This window comes from Lycorma delicatula, chromosome 13 (genome assembly GCF_047948215.1).
Source record: "Lycorma delicatula isolate Av1 chromosome 13, ASM4794821v1, whole genome shotgun sequence".
In the NCBI taxonomy this organism is placed as follows: domain Eukaryota; kingdom Metazoa; phylum Arthropoda; class Insecta; order Hemiptera; family Fulgoridae; genus Lycorma; species Lycorma delicatula.
This window is the reverse complement of record NC_134467.1, coordinates 32,127,021-32,142,476: the sequence shown is the minus strand read 5'-3', so window position 1 is coordinate 32,142,476 and position 15,456 is coordinate 32,127,021. Positions and strand designations below refer to the sequence as shown.

The following is a 15,456-nucleotide window of genomic DNA, read 5'->3' as shown; positions in this document are numbered from 1 at the left end:
TATATGTTTGTATATATAGTGGAGGCTCGAATAAAATGAAAAAGAGAAAAATCTTTAGATTGAAGTACTGAACGCAAATGGGCTGTAATATCATAGTAATAGTCAGTGAGTACTTTTTATATCTGTTAAACGGAACTTGGTAACGTAGTATAATAATAATAATCTGTATTATTATCATTTGACTAATAAAAGAGTCCTTATTATACTAACTCTTCATAATCTATTTATAAAATATATTCAAACTGAAGAAAAGTGTAATTTTTTATATATATATATATACTAGCGTACCCCCGTCGCGACTACGCCCACAATATAGATGTAGCTTTACTCGCAATGCTTTTTTAATAGCAAACTTATTTTTTTGATCAACAATATTATATTTAGATTTTCATTAAATCCTGATAAAACGGTAAATAAAAATTTTTATGAAAAATACTGAAGGAATATACGATAAACAATGAATTGTTGCCCAAAACCTAAATAAAGGAAGATAAGAAAATTGAACAATATTTGTTAGACCAATCCATTTTATGAACGAATTAAAATAATTCAATATAAAAGTACAATAAAGATAAACAAAAAATTTATTACAATCCCAAATCTAGCATCCCCATCGCGGCTTCGCCCGTGCTTTATTACTTGCGCTTTCCGTCACTATCAGAGAGGGTCATGGCTCGCTTTGCTCTTTCTTCCCGTTTTCTCCCGGTTTTCTTTCCCTTAGTTCTCTTTCCCTTTCCTCTTACATGCAAAATTTAAGGATTTCTGTGCCCAAGACGACGTTTATGCTTCTGAAGGGCGCAGACAAATTATCATGTAGTCGAAACCCCCACATTAAGTATAAAGGCTGTGTAATCAGCCGAGTAAGGGTTCATAAGTACCTAAGTGTTTTGTTTGATGATAAGTTGCTTTTTAGTAACCATATTAAGCAAGTTGAGGCGAACGCTGTCTCTGTGATGCACAAACTTAGAAGGATTGCTCGGAAGGATTACGGGCTGTCGGGCCCCCAAATGTACTTGGTGTACCGAGGCGTCTTCGAAAGTATGATCGCATACGCGGCGCCAGTTTGGGCGCATAGGTTGGAAAGGAATAGAGCACTGCTTCAAAATTTAAGGAGTGCCCAACGCAGAGCCATGATAGTATGCACTGGTGTATTTAAAACAACCTCCTACGAGGCTACTACCGTATTGGGAAAGGCTCTCCCAATCGATTTAGTGGTGAAAGTTCGAGCAGTCATGTGGAAGTTGCGAAGAGGTCGGGAAGCCGAGGCATTTGGGATGCGGTTTCAAGCCGGGCCAGAACCGTAGCGGAACGGTGATCACAATGCACCGGAAGAAAATTTCGTCCAGTTGTCCATCTCCCGTCTGCGGAAGAGGCTACGGAATCTCGCGATGGAGGCATGGCAGCTTGAATGGCACACCACGACTAAGGGAAGATCCTTGTATAGTTTTATACAGGATCTGGGGGGATGGTATGCCTCGAGTTCGTTTTTAAGGGCGTCGGGTGCCCAGGTGCTCATCAACCATGTAAATTTTAACCAATATCTGTTTCGGTTTCGCCTGGTGGCTGATGAGTTGTGTGACTGCGGTGAGGTCCAGTCGAATGTGCATATGATGTTTGACTGCCCTGCTCTTGGGGGGGCCAGAGACCGAGTCACCCTAGAACTTAGAGGTCAGGGGGAAACTTGGCCGCTCACAAACGGCGAGTCAGTGTGGCGAGAGCCGCATTGTCGGACCGTGTGGGAGTTCCTCGATGAGGTTGCTATGTTCAACCGTCATCGGTAATTTTAAGGGTTTATTAAATATAATATGGACTTTGCTGCTGGAAACCATCTGAGAATATGGCTGGCCATCAGCCAAATCAGCTCCAAGCGCTGTTAAATGGTGGACAGGTACTAGCTGGCATACAGTGACCGAGGCGTGGCAGCCTAAATTGCTGCCTTTTATTTAATGATACTGAGTAGTTTTAAATTGTAACAAGGGGTGCGCCTCCCCGATTTAGTTTTATGGTTGACAAGTGAGCGATTGGGACACTTAAGCGGTGCTGTACGGCACCTTGCTTAATTCGCTCACGCACGTTAGGTAGCTCATTAGGAGCATTTAGGATCTAGGTCGCTAAACCGATTTCTAGAGGCACAGTAGCCGTTTTTGGCACGGAACATTTGGTCTATGCTCTAGGGCGACCGAATGGGGTGGTGGTGGGAGAAATGCCAGTTAACCAAATTCCCTTTCCTCTATTCTTTTTGCACTTTTCCCTTTTCACTTACTTTTCCCGTTTTTTATTTTTCCCCTTTTCTCCTTTTTTCCAATTTTCCCCTTTTACCTTTTTCGTTTTTTCCCTATTTCCCTTTTGCGATTTTTCCCTTTCTCCCTTCTTCCTCGGTTTTCGATTCCAGTTGGTTTTTAATGAATTTCGGTATAGGTTTCATTTTGCAGCTAAATATAAATCATGGTAAAATTATTTGTTATTCCTAATTTAAAAACAAAGCCTTTTCTGGATACATGTTTATTATGAACTTTTTTCATTATTTTAAACAGAGAAATACAGCTGTAAAATTTAACTACATTCTTCTGGAGCACTCATACAATCATTCTGTCGCTCTGCGCGCGCGCACACAATGTATTAATATTACTTATTTGACAGATGTAATGAATTATTTCATTTCCATGGTTTACCTACTACGCTTTTAATCTCAACTAATTTTTTTGACATCTTCAATTATTTGCTTTACGTATTCTAATTTTTTAATTCCATTTTATTTATTTATTTTAAATTTAAATTAATATTATTTTATTTAATTTTAATAAAATTTATTTAATCCCCTCCTCTTCCCCCATTTCCCTTTTCCAGTTCCTGTTTCCGCTTTTCTTTGTTCTCTTTTCCACTTCCATTTCCTTTTCCCCTTTCTCCCCTTTTTTTTCTTTTTATCCATTTTCCTCATCTTCCATTTTTACCCTCTTCCGTTTTTCCCTATTTCCCTTTTTCCCCTTTCTCCTTTTTTCCCACCGCCAAAATCGGTCCAGTAGTTTTTTAGTCTATAGCGGACACACATTTCGGAAACATTGCAATGAAATCTTAAAATATTTAATATAGCGCATGTTGCTTTTACGGCCAACAGATAGCGCTGTTAACACGAAATTTAGTTTTTTATCGATTTGAACCCCTTAAAATGAAAATTTCGCAAAATCCCTTCCTTAGTGCATGCCTACTTAAACATAGGAAGTACCCTAAAAATTTCAAGTCTCTGCCTATATAATAGTTTTGGTTGTACGTTTATTATGAGTCAGGAACATCAGGAACGTCAGGTACGTGAATCAGTCAGGACATTCTCTTTTATATAAGATATATATATATATATATATATATATTTATATATATATTTATATATATATATATGTATGTATACAGAGTATTCTTTAACTGTGAGGCGAAACTTTTGGAAGTGATTCTACTTATACTGAAGAAAAAATGACCAGTGAAAATAGTTTCGAAAACGCATATTTTTCTAGAGTCCGTCATTTTGTGCTTTTTAAGAAAAAAATTATTTTTCAAGAACAGTTGGAAATAACGTAATAAAATTTTTTACTTTTTTTTTTTTTTTTTTTTTTTTATTACTTTTAAGACCATAATGGATCACTTTAGTTCTTTTTTTTTTTTTTTTTGGCAAGTTCTTTCTTTTCTTGCTGATTTGTTGTTTTTCAGCTTTTTTTTTTGCCAGTAATTTCTAAGGGTTTCAGATCTTCTTGCCCTTTCTTATTCAGAGTACACCTGGCTTATTGTTTTTTTGGGTTTTGATAGGAATCTTGTTTCTTTATATTTAATTTTTCATAGTTTCCGGTTTTCGTTTTTAGTTTTTCACGGGTTATTTCTAATTTCTCCATGTCTTTCTATACTTCGTATAACCAGTTCGGTCTGTTTTTCTTGTTCTAGAAAAGTTCGATTATCCGTCTGATAAGTCTGGTCTCTTCCGTTCTGAAAATATGTCCTAGAAAGGAAATTCTCTTCTTTCTAAATTTATTAGTTATCGGGATGATCGTTTTGTAAATCTCTTCGTTTGGAATAATTCTCCAAATCCCGTCTCTTTTAATGTTTTTCCCGATGCATCGTCGTAGAATCTGTCTTTCAATCTTTTCCAGTATGTCGGTAAACCAAGCCTGGTACGGTCCAAATATGGTTTCTCATCCGTAAAATATTTCTGGTCGGATAACTGAGTTATAATGTCTTATTTTTGTGTTTATGGACATGCGTTTTTTTGTTATAGATGTTTTGTGTTTTTATTGTGGCTTTGATGAGTTTATTTATTCTTTCATTCCAGTTTGGATTTTGTTGAAGGTTGTGTGTGATGTTTTCCCCCAAATATTTAAAGTTTTCTATTAGTTCTATGTCATTATTGTTTATTTTTACTTTGCTTATATATAGCGGGTCTCTCACCATAATTTTGGTTTTTTCGTATGAAATTTTTAGACCGATTTTTCCTGCAATCTCCTCCAGTGTTGACAGTCGGTATCTGGCCTCTTCTATATTTTGGGATAGTAGGGCTAAATCGTCCGCAAAGCCTAGGCAATTTACTGAGATACCTTTTCCTATTTTACCGTTGTCTTTAATTTTTTTTTCCAATCCCGTATTATAAATTCAAGGGCACAGTTGATTAAAAGCGGTGACAGTCCATCTCCTTGTCTCAGTCCTGTTTTGATGTCGAATGGATCAGATATTTCTCCCCTGAATTTAACCTTGGATTTGGTATCCGTTAGTGTTAGTCCGATGATTTTGACTAGTTTTGGGTGAAGCCCTAAATTTCTCAGTATTTTTAGCAGGGATTCTCGATTACACAATCATATTTGTACTTTATTTTAAACCAAAATTTTTTAATAGGAAAAAAAATAATGATACTCTTCGTTATCAAATTTCAAAATGGCGGTCATTACAATTTTACAATCTTAAATATCTTAGGAATTATTAGATTTATCTAATTCTGTTGTATTATAAAATCATAAAGCATTCTTTTTTTGAACCTTTTTTTTTTTTTTTGTCTTCAGTCATTTGACTGGTTTGATGCAGCTCTCCAAGATTCCCTATCTAGTGCTAGTCGTTTCATTTCAGTATACCCTCTACATCCTACATCCCCAACAATTTGTTTTACATATTCCAAACGTGGCCTGCCTACACAATTTTTCCCTTCTACCTGTCCTTCCAAAATTAAAGCGACTATTCCAGGATGCCTTAGTATGTGGCCTATAAGTCTGTCTCTTCTTTTAACTATATTTTTCCAAATGCTTCTTTCTTCATCTATTTGCCGCAATACCTCCTCATTTGTCACTTTATCCACCCATCTGATTTTTAACATTCTCCTATAGCACCACATTGCAAAAGCTTCTAACCTTTTCTTCTCAGATACTCCGATTGTCCAAGTTTCACTTCCATATAAAGCGACACTGCAAACATACACTTTCAAAAATCTTTTCCTCACATTTAAATTAATTTTTGATGTAAACAACTTATATTTCTTACTGAAGGCTCGTTTAGCTTGTGCTATTCGGCATTTTATATCACTCCTGTTTCGTCCATCCTTAGTAATTCTACTTCCCAAATAACAAAATTCTTCTACCTCCATAATCTTTTCTCCTCCTATTTTCACATTCAGTGGTCCATCTTTGTTATTTCTACTACATTTTGAACCTAAGTTGTAAAAATTTGATGACAAACAACAGAGTTATTGCAAAACGCAGGCCTAAACCGATATAGCGGCCATATTGTTTTTTTTATTATCGTGACTCACTTGATAACTACATCAAAATTTTGATAATAAATACAATAATAAAAAAAGATACAAGTTGGCCGTCATATCGGTTTAGGCTTGTAAAATGTAAAAATTTTTTATACACGATTTCATTTCCTCCCTTTTTTGATTTTTTTTTCGATAACTAAAAAACAATTTTTCATATTTGTCTATAATTAAATACTAGATTATTATTCATTAAATTGTTTTTTTTTTTAATCTGTAAATGTTATATATTTTGATTATCTTTTTCTTTGAAGTAGTGTTTTTCTTATTATTGTATAAATTTTTGAGATTTATATAAAAAAATAAAATTTAACGACAAAGTTATAATATTTTCATGGCATTGATTATTTATTCTTCTTCTTTGGTTAATAGCCCTTAGGTTGTTTGGCAGCGCTCTTTACTCTTCTTGCTTATCAAGCTTTCTCTTTAGTTTCCAGTAAGAATCACATTTCATATTGTCCATTATCTTTTTATGAACTCCAACCGAGGCCTTCTCCTATAATAATTTTTCCCTTCTATTACCCTCTTAACTAGACCCTTGTGCCTAAGAATGTGTCCTTTTAACTCAGCTTTTCTTTTTTTTAATTGTTTCTTCTCTCTTCATTACCTCTCTTAAATACTTTCTCGTTTGACAATTTTTCCACCCAATTTATTTTCATTATCCTTCTGTAATAGCAAACTTTAGAAGTTATACAGTATTTTAGTTAATGCTGACCATTCCCGTTACTACCACCACACCCATGCGAATTAAATACGGTATGCGCGCACGCTTTAGTTAGAATCATTTTTTTTTTTTTTTCTTTTTTTTTTTTTTTTTTTTTTTTTTTTTTTTTTTTTATATTCCCCCACCTACACCTCTGGAACGGATCTACAATCAAGTTTGGCTCGCGCCAGAGGAGTGTCCTTTACTCTAGCTCGCCTCCCCGCCCGCCGGCTGTATCTCCGGCACGGCAGGTCAGTTCACCGGTTAGCTCTTTTATTTCGTAGGTGGAAATTCCACCTACGACAAGCCGTCATCAGCGAGCGATTTCTTCTTGACGAGCTTCCTCATCTTTCTTCTTTATAACTGCGGTTATAAACGACGAGATCACATTAAAGTTATCCTCGTTAAGTAGCATTTTATCCACCACATTCTCCGTAGATAATGGCCCTATACGTCTTACACAGGATTGCCTGCTTTCAGTCCAACGGTTACATTCAAATACTACATGTTCAGGGGAATCATATGCACCACAGTAAGGACAGTTGTTGTTATCTACCCTTAGTCTTGCACATAAATAGGACCTGAACGACCCATGCCCTGTAAAAAATTGCGTTATCCAGTAATTTATGTCCCCGAACTTCCTTTCTTATCCTTAAGCCCATGCGCCGTTGAATTCCTTCAAGGGCTCTTCTGTTCTTGTCTGCACGCAGAGCTCTTTCCCAGACTTGTATACCGTAAAGTAAGATGGAATTAACTACGTGAGCGTAAATCTTACGCTTCGCAGTTCTGGATCCTGTCATATTACCGAGTAATCTGCTAAGATTAGTTAGAATCATTGAATTAAGTTACGAAAAAAAATTTTTTTTTCCTTTTTTTTTTGCTTTTCAGTCATTTGACTGGTTTGATGCAACTCTCCAAGATTCCCTATCAGGTGCTAGTCGTTTCATTTCAGTATACCCCCTACATCCTCCCTAACAATTTGTTTTACATATTGCAAACGTGGCCTACCTACACAATTTTTTTCCTTCTACCTGTCCCTCCAATATTCCAGGATGCCCTTATATGTGGCCTATAAGTCTGTCTCTTCTTTTAACTATATTTTTCCAAATGCTTCTTTCTTCATCTATTTGTCGCAATACCTCTTCATTTGTCTTTTTATCCATCCATCTGATTTTTAACATTCTCCTATAGCACCACATTTCAAAAGTGAAAATTTATTTAAATTATCTCAAATTAAAATTCTCTATTAGTTAATTAAAAATTCTTTTTTATTTGGAAATATAAAAAAATTATTTTATTTCAAACCTTAATTGTATATTTTCCGAGAAAAGGTTTTCTTGGTTTATTCCGTTTTTCTTAAAACCTAAGTGAAACAGAGGTCTGGGACCACTTGTGTTCATTTTTTTTAGAAAAAACCCGTAAGAGAGCACTCAACTTACCCCTAGATTTATATCCCTAGAATTTTAATACAATTTAAGTCCACAGAGGAAGCTAAATGTTTCGTGAGCCGAAACTCGATAACGAACCGTTCTCTGATTTGTTTATATGAATGTGATTTGTGTTTTTTTTGCCTTTTTTGCACTCTATCCGACGAACAATATTTTTTAATAAAATGATAAAATTTTAAATTAAGTTGTGTGTGTAAGCCGTGCATCAGAAACAAGTCACAGTTGCATGACTTTCCCGGGACGCGACTTTAGCTGCGTGACGGGAAAGTCCTACTACTGTGTTGTCAGCTTTATTTTAGATATCTTAAATTTTTACTGTTGAGCAGTTATTTAACAGATACTGGAAACAAATATTAAAATTAGGTGAATAAAATATGGAATGAGCTGTATTTTTCCCACTATTATTTATTACTACATTTTGAGCACTATTTGTAGCCCGATATTTTTCACCTCAAAAGTTTTTGTGTCTTACAATGATTTTTAAAATTATAATCTAAATCATTAAACTTTTCAGTGCCCGTTTTCATTTTTTATTTGATTTACCCCTCCTCCACCACGGAGGCCCTTAATGATAGATTGGAGTGATCTAATGTTGTAGAATAAATATTTTCACATAGGAGCACATCTGAAGTTTCATTTTTTCAAGTTGAAAAGTAATTTTACGTTTTCTTTCTTTCATTCAATCAATCTCTCTCTCTCTTTCTCTTTCTGCGTGCACGCGTTTTTTGTGTACTTAAGCGTAAGTAACGTCACATGAGTCATAAATGATTTCTAAAAATTATAAAGCTATTCCTTTAGAGTAATAAGGATCACATATCAGGTTTACCAGAGGAGGGGGAAATTAGGAGTGATGTGGTTTCCAAATTTTCTTCTTTACTGAGCCAATTTATACGCTTATATATCAGCAAACCAAGTCCACCGAAATAAAGATTATTTCTATCCCCATAAATAACACCGTGACAGAAAATATGATTGTACAGGGTCATTCACGGGAACCGGATGTTTTTGAAGTGGGTTGTACTCTGGCGTCTGATCTATCGTCTGGCGTCTGGTGTTTCTGATGGGCGTCTGGCTGGTGTCTGATGTTTCCTTTGTTCATAGCATTTACATTTTAGTCGTTGAGATGGAGCCGTGGACGCTAGACCAACGCCTGTACGCGTATGACAGTTTTGTGCGAAATGACGAATCCGTAACTGCTGTTCAGCGAGATTTCCGCTGTCAGTTTAATATCCATCGTAATGCAACTGTTCCTTCTCGTAATACAATATTGCGACGGGTAAACAATCTTCGAACAAGCGGTTCAATATTGAAGAAAAGACCACCGGGTCCCCGACGAACTGCTAGCACTCCGGAGAACATCGAACGAGTAAGGGAAACCGTTGTCAGAAGCCCACGCCGCTCTATTCAGAGGCATTCAGCAGCGCTTCAAACGAGCACCAGTACGGTAAGACGAATTCTGTATACAGACCTGCATTTCCATCCTTACAAGATAGCCGTCGTGCAGCAATTAAACGAGCACGATTTCACGCACCGATTACAATTTTGTCGACAAATGCTTACCGTTTTTGAAGAAAATGAAAATTTGTTATCGTTAATGAGTGACGAAACCCATTTTCATCTGAACGGCTTCGTCAACAAACAGAATGGCCGGTATTGGGCAGAAAGAAACCCGCATCAGCTTCAGGAGAGAGCACTTCATAGCCCAAAGGTTACTGTCTGGTGTGCAATAGGAAAGGTCGGTGTTATTGGACCATATTTTTTTGAAGAAAATGACGCTGCCGTAACTGTAACAGCCGATCGTTACATTGTGATGTTGAATACGTTTTTCATCCCTGAGTTACGAAACCGGGGAATCGATTTTCAAAATGTGTTATTCCAGCAGGATGGAGCTACAGCGCACACAGCGAGGGCAACGATGGCTGTTCTCCGTAACTTGTTTCCGGGACGGATCGTTTCCAGATTCGGCGACATTCCTTGGCCCCCTCGGTCCCTCGACTTGAGTAGTTGTGATTTTTTTCTGCGGGGGTTTCTGAAATCGCGTGTACGGCAATAAACCGCGTACATTGGAGGACCTAAAGATCGCAATTCGTCATCATGTCATCCAGATTGATGTAGACATGCTGCAAAGAATTGAGGCCAGTTACCGTGAAAGGCTACAACAATGTATTGCCCAAAATGGACGTCACTTGCGGGACATAATTTTTCGTTCATGAGTAAGTAACAAATGCTTTGATTTAACAAGTGTTTCAGTACCAATAAAACTTTTTTAAAGTAAATACTCAATTTTTTATGATTATTTTAAAAACATCCGGTTCCCGTGGATGACCCTGTATAATAAGCATCATTAATCTAATAGAAAGTTATTCTGGTTGATACATATTACAGCACCCATCATAACTATAAAAACGGCTATAACTAATAATTTAAAGTTGAGATTAATGTACTGTTTATTGCAGAGAATAATGTATTATATACAGAGTGTTTCTGAAATGCTGGGTTGAGATACTTCTTCGGATTCTACTAGTAAAACTAAACAAAAAATACCCTTAGGAAAAATGGTAATTTCTCCTTCGTTCCTCCACTGTCCGCCATTTTGTTATTTTTATATAAAAATTTATATCTCAAGTTCGGATAAACAAATCACATTAATATTTGGTAAGCGTCTTGCTAATAAAGTTTTAAAATTACCAAAAAATCAAGACTTAAATACCTTCGGAAATTACAAAATGGCGGCCATGTTTTTTTTTTTTTTTTTTATTGAGGTTTTTAGGGGCATCGACTACTATGGTCATTAGCCCCATCCCACTTCAAAAAAGAAATAAAAAGAAAAGGTTCAATTATTCACATTTCTATGAATCAAAAAATGTTCAAAAATTTACGTTCTTCTAACTTCGAATTCAGAAAATTACTTTCTAGGCTTTCCTTTCGGCCATCTTTTCTTGCACCGTTTCTCCATTCTTCTGACTACCTCAACCTCTGATGACAGCGTATCTGAGGCCTCAGACATGGCATCGTCTTCCTCTATTTCGGATGCCAGTGACGTTCTTCGGCTGACGTCAGTTGATGAAAGTTTCGTCGGTGCTGTTAGCATCTTTGCTAGGGAATCTAAACTAACAATCGATGAACTCTCCGCAGCTCATCTCTACTGCAGTACTGGGTCCAGCTGAAATAGATGCTCTCACCGAAGCTGACCTTTGCGCTTTTGGAGGCTCTATTGGTACAGGTTTTATATTCTCTACGTCTGGTGGTTTCTCAATAATAACTTGTACCTCCATTTCCGTAGATTCAGATTTTCTTGTCACAATTTCTTTAAGCTTGTGACAAGACGACGGAGTGATCCGTTTCTCTTTGCTAGATAAGTCAAGATTTTTTATTCTTACTTCAGTTGGTGGCTTAACAATCGCAGGTTTAGCTGGTGATTTAAACTGTGCTGGTGTGTCTCTCATGTCAACGGCGTCAGTCCGGGGATGAGCCTTTTCATCTTTACTTTGTTTTCTCTGATGAGTCGACTCAATCTTTGAATCAATGATTCTTTCAATCATCGTCGCAAGACTTGGTGCCATCGTGTTAAGCAACTGCTCCACATTAATTTTAGATGTGGAAGGGGCAGCCGCTGCTTCTACGTAAGAAGTCGATGGTCGTGGTGTACGTTGATTAACAATCTTCTTCGCTTCAGGATAACTGACCTTCTGAAGCGTTTTAACTTCCTGAATCGCTGTTTATACCTGAATCGCTGTTTCTAATTTATATGTAGGGTAGTTTCTTGAACGACAATTGTGATGATGCCCTTTACAGTTAACGCAGGTTGGAGGGTCTTTACAAGGGTCCCCCTCATGTGTTTTCTCTCCACATATACATATTTCCTGCGCTTCACATCTAGCTGCTGTGTGTCCGAATCGTTGACACTTAAAACATCTCATCGGCTGCGGAATAAATGCTCGTACATCAAGCCGATGGATGCCAGCTCGTACCTTTTCAGGAAGAGCCATGTTTATTTTCCAATTCGTTACATCTCCATTATTATTAGTTTTATCAAAATATATGTTTTTTTTAAATATTAAGCCTTTTATTTTTAATAAAATAACATTTTATTTTTTTTAATCGATTAACAGATAGTCGAGTTATGAGAAAAAATTGATGTTGTAATTTTGTGTTATAATTATTTGGTTTATTATTGTGAGATAATTATTGCTTAATTTGATATTAATTTAATACTAGAATTAACAATAAATAAAAACTATTTAATCGAATTGAACGTAAAGTGGTGGAAAACTGACACAAAATTACATCAATTTTCTCACGTAACTCGGCTATTTGTTAACCGATTTTAAAAAATAAAATTTCATTTTGTTCAAAATAAAAGGCTTAATATTTTAATAAATAATATAAATTTTGATAAAACTAAATTTATGGTGGTATAACGGATTGAAAAATAAACATGGCCGCCATTTTGAATTTCTTAAGTCCTGTTTTTTTGCTAATTTTAAAACTTTATTACAAAGAGGCTTACCAAATATTAATGTGATTCATCTATCCGAACTTGAGATATAAATTACTATATAAAATATCAAAATGATGGACAGTGGGAAAACGAAGGAGAAATTACCATTTTTCCTAATGATATTTTTTGTTTAGTTTTACAAGTAGAATTCAAAAAATATAGTTAGCCAACTATTTTAGATACACTTTGTATATTGCATCAATTTTAGGGAGGATTAATTTTATTAACGAAAAGAAATTGATAAAATATTTTATCTACTTTTTTTTGTACTTTTACATAAGATTCATATTCGTGTTTTTTTTTTATATTGGTTTTTCCTGGGCGTTGGCGTGAGTGTGTGTTTTTTAAATATTTTTTTTTATTAATTTAGGAAGGAAATAAAACAAAATATTCATCCTCTAATCCTGTAACAAACTTAATTTCATTTATTAACTTCTACGATATATTACGATAAATAATTTTCTTATGGTATTTTTTTTTTTTTTTTTTTTTTTGTTTTTCCGGATGTTCGCTTTTTCCTTATTATTTCATTTTATGTTAATTTATTTAACTTTTCTTTTTTTCTCCTTTTAATTCTTTTCCTTTGTTATATAATTTAATTTTTACTGTAATTTTTATAACTTTAATATTTAATGTTAAAAAAAAAAGAAGACTTATTTCATATTAAAGAATGAAAATTAAACACATAAAATTAAATCCAAAATTAGTTCTTGTAGATCGTAAATTTGTACAAAATTAAATATAATTTAATTATAGACAGATTCACACACGTAAGCGTGCGCGCCCTTCTAGAATTAACCTTAATAAAATTATTCTCTCTAGTTTCACGTAAACAGAACCAGTGCTGATCCCTTGTCTGATTAAGATGTAGCTTTCTCATATAATTGTATTTAAATTGATATTTATGTACCATTTAATTTCTTTTTTCCTTTTATAGTTTTCCTTTCTTTTTATTCTCTTCTTTTCTACTTTTATACTAATATAATTATGTATATTCCAACAAAAAGTATTTATTAGTTCATTGATATAAAAGCATTCTGGAATTACCTGTGACTCAGAAGTCATTCATATCCATCTGTATCCAGTTTTCGTTATCTCATTAATCGAAAGTTATACTGATTTTTTTTTTCAATTTTTCATAAGATATATTTTTCACGTATTTTTTTTTCCTTTTGAAAGAAATTCGGTTGTATATTTAAATTTACGTATTCTGTAAAAACATTACACATAAATTTAACATGTTAGGAAATTTTGCTAATATATTACCATTTTATGGTGGTTTATGTACAGTATACTTTTAGTTAAACTACATAGAATAGTAACATAGAGTCTATCATATTTATGGGAAATTTTAACATAAATAATTCACTTATATGTACAATAAATTTTACCTACTGAGGCAAGTTTTCTTCTTGCATCTAACTTATATTCTTCATCGTATATCACTTTCTTTTACCCCTACTCCACTCCTCATCGTTCTACTCTTATCCTTGACGTATACACCTTGATCTTATTTTACTTCTTTTTTTTTAATATACATTTTCTTTACAGTTAGCTTTACTTACTTACGTATTTTTTACACCCTCATACATTATACTTGCGTATTATTTCACATTATGCATAAAATTATATATTTAAAACAATAATTAACCTTAAAATAAGAATCATAATAATATAATTACACGTTAATCACCATTTAAAATGGTTAAATATTTGATACATAAAAAACAATAAACTGCCTCATTATTTATCTAACCCAAAGGAAAATTCTAGTAAAATATTTATCAGAACAGAATAAAAAATATATTTTAAAATAAAAGTATTTTAAATCTATTATTAAGATATAAAAATATTAAAATAAGTACACATGAAAGTATATAAATAAATAAATAAATAATACTGAATTTAATAGTAAACTGGTTTTGTGTTTTTAGCACTGGTTCTGTTTACGTGAAACTAGACAAAATAATTTAATATAGGTTAATTTAACACTAGTATTAGCTTATACTAATATTATATTTTTAAAAAAATGTTTGTTTTGTTTTTTGTTATTTTTAATCGATGATTGACGCCATTACTTGGTGAAAATTTATTATAAAAATTGAAAAAATGTAAACAAAATAAATATATATATATATATATATTTTTTTTTTATTTCCACTAGATTTATTTTTAAAAAAAACGATAGATGTTTCAATACACAGTACCTTTCAAAGAATGTTACAAACCGAATATTAAAGTTAAAAGAATAAATACAAAGAACAAAGTAAATATATAAACCCGGTAGATATTAAGTAAATAAGGATAAATAATAATGAAGAGAAATAATAATGATTGTACAAATTTATCGGTAATATATAAATTAATTAGTTAATTCTTTTGATCTAAATTATAAAATGGGCAGTATTTACATTTAACGAACCTTATGTCATAATATAAGTTTAACAATAGTGAACTATTCAAGTGTCATTCAAAAATAAATTAGAATTCTTAAGTGTATTAACGATTCTAAAAGGTTTATTTTCAAACCTTTATTCTCAACATGAAGTACTTTAAAATTATAATTATAAACATGAATTTCATCAATTAAGTGATAGGCATAATTAGAATCCCTCTTATTATTAATAAAACTTGGTTCATTATATGTTTTTCGAAAGATCTACCAGATTGTCCAATATAAACTTTACCAAAAGTACCACATTCAAGTTTGTAAACGTTTGATAGCTTTGCTCTATTTGCTTTAGTATTCTGTACGTAACATCTGAAGGAGATACTGTGTAACGAAATAGCTACAATTTTTTTAATAAATCTTGTGAAAGTCAAAAAAAAATTTTGTTTTCATTTTCAAATTTGTTAATTTATTTTAGACTATGAGACACGGAAATGGTTTGCTATTGGTAGATGTGAGTATACATTTAGATTAAATGAACACAATTGAAAGTTTAATAAAACATTAACAAAATGAACATTACGGAACTTCACAAAAGTTAATTTTTCCCTTTTACCCTTTTCCCATTTTCCACTT

General features: G+C 33.5%; 1 protein-coding gene across 1 annotated transcript in view; it reads left to right on the top strand.

Moving 5' to 3' along the window:
- mmd (disintegrin and metalloproteinase domain-containing protein mind-meld) overlaps nucleotides 1-15,456 on the top strand; it is a 499,030-nt gene that overhangs the window by 203,217 nt on the left and 280,357 nt on the right. The window lies entirely within an intron of this gene.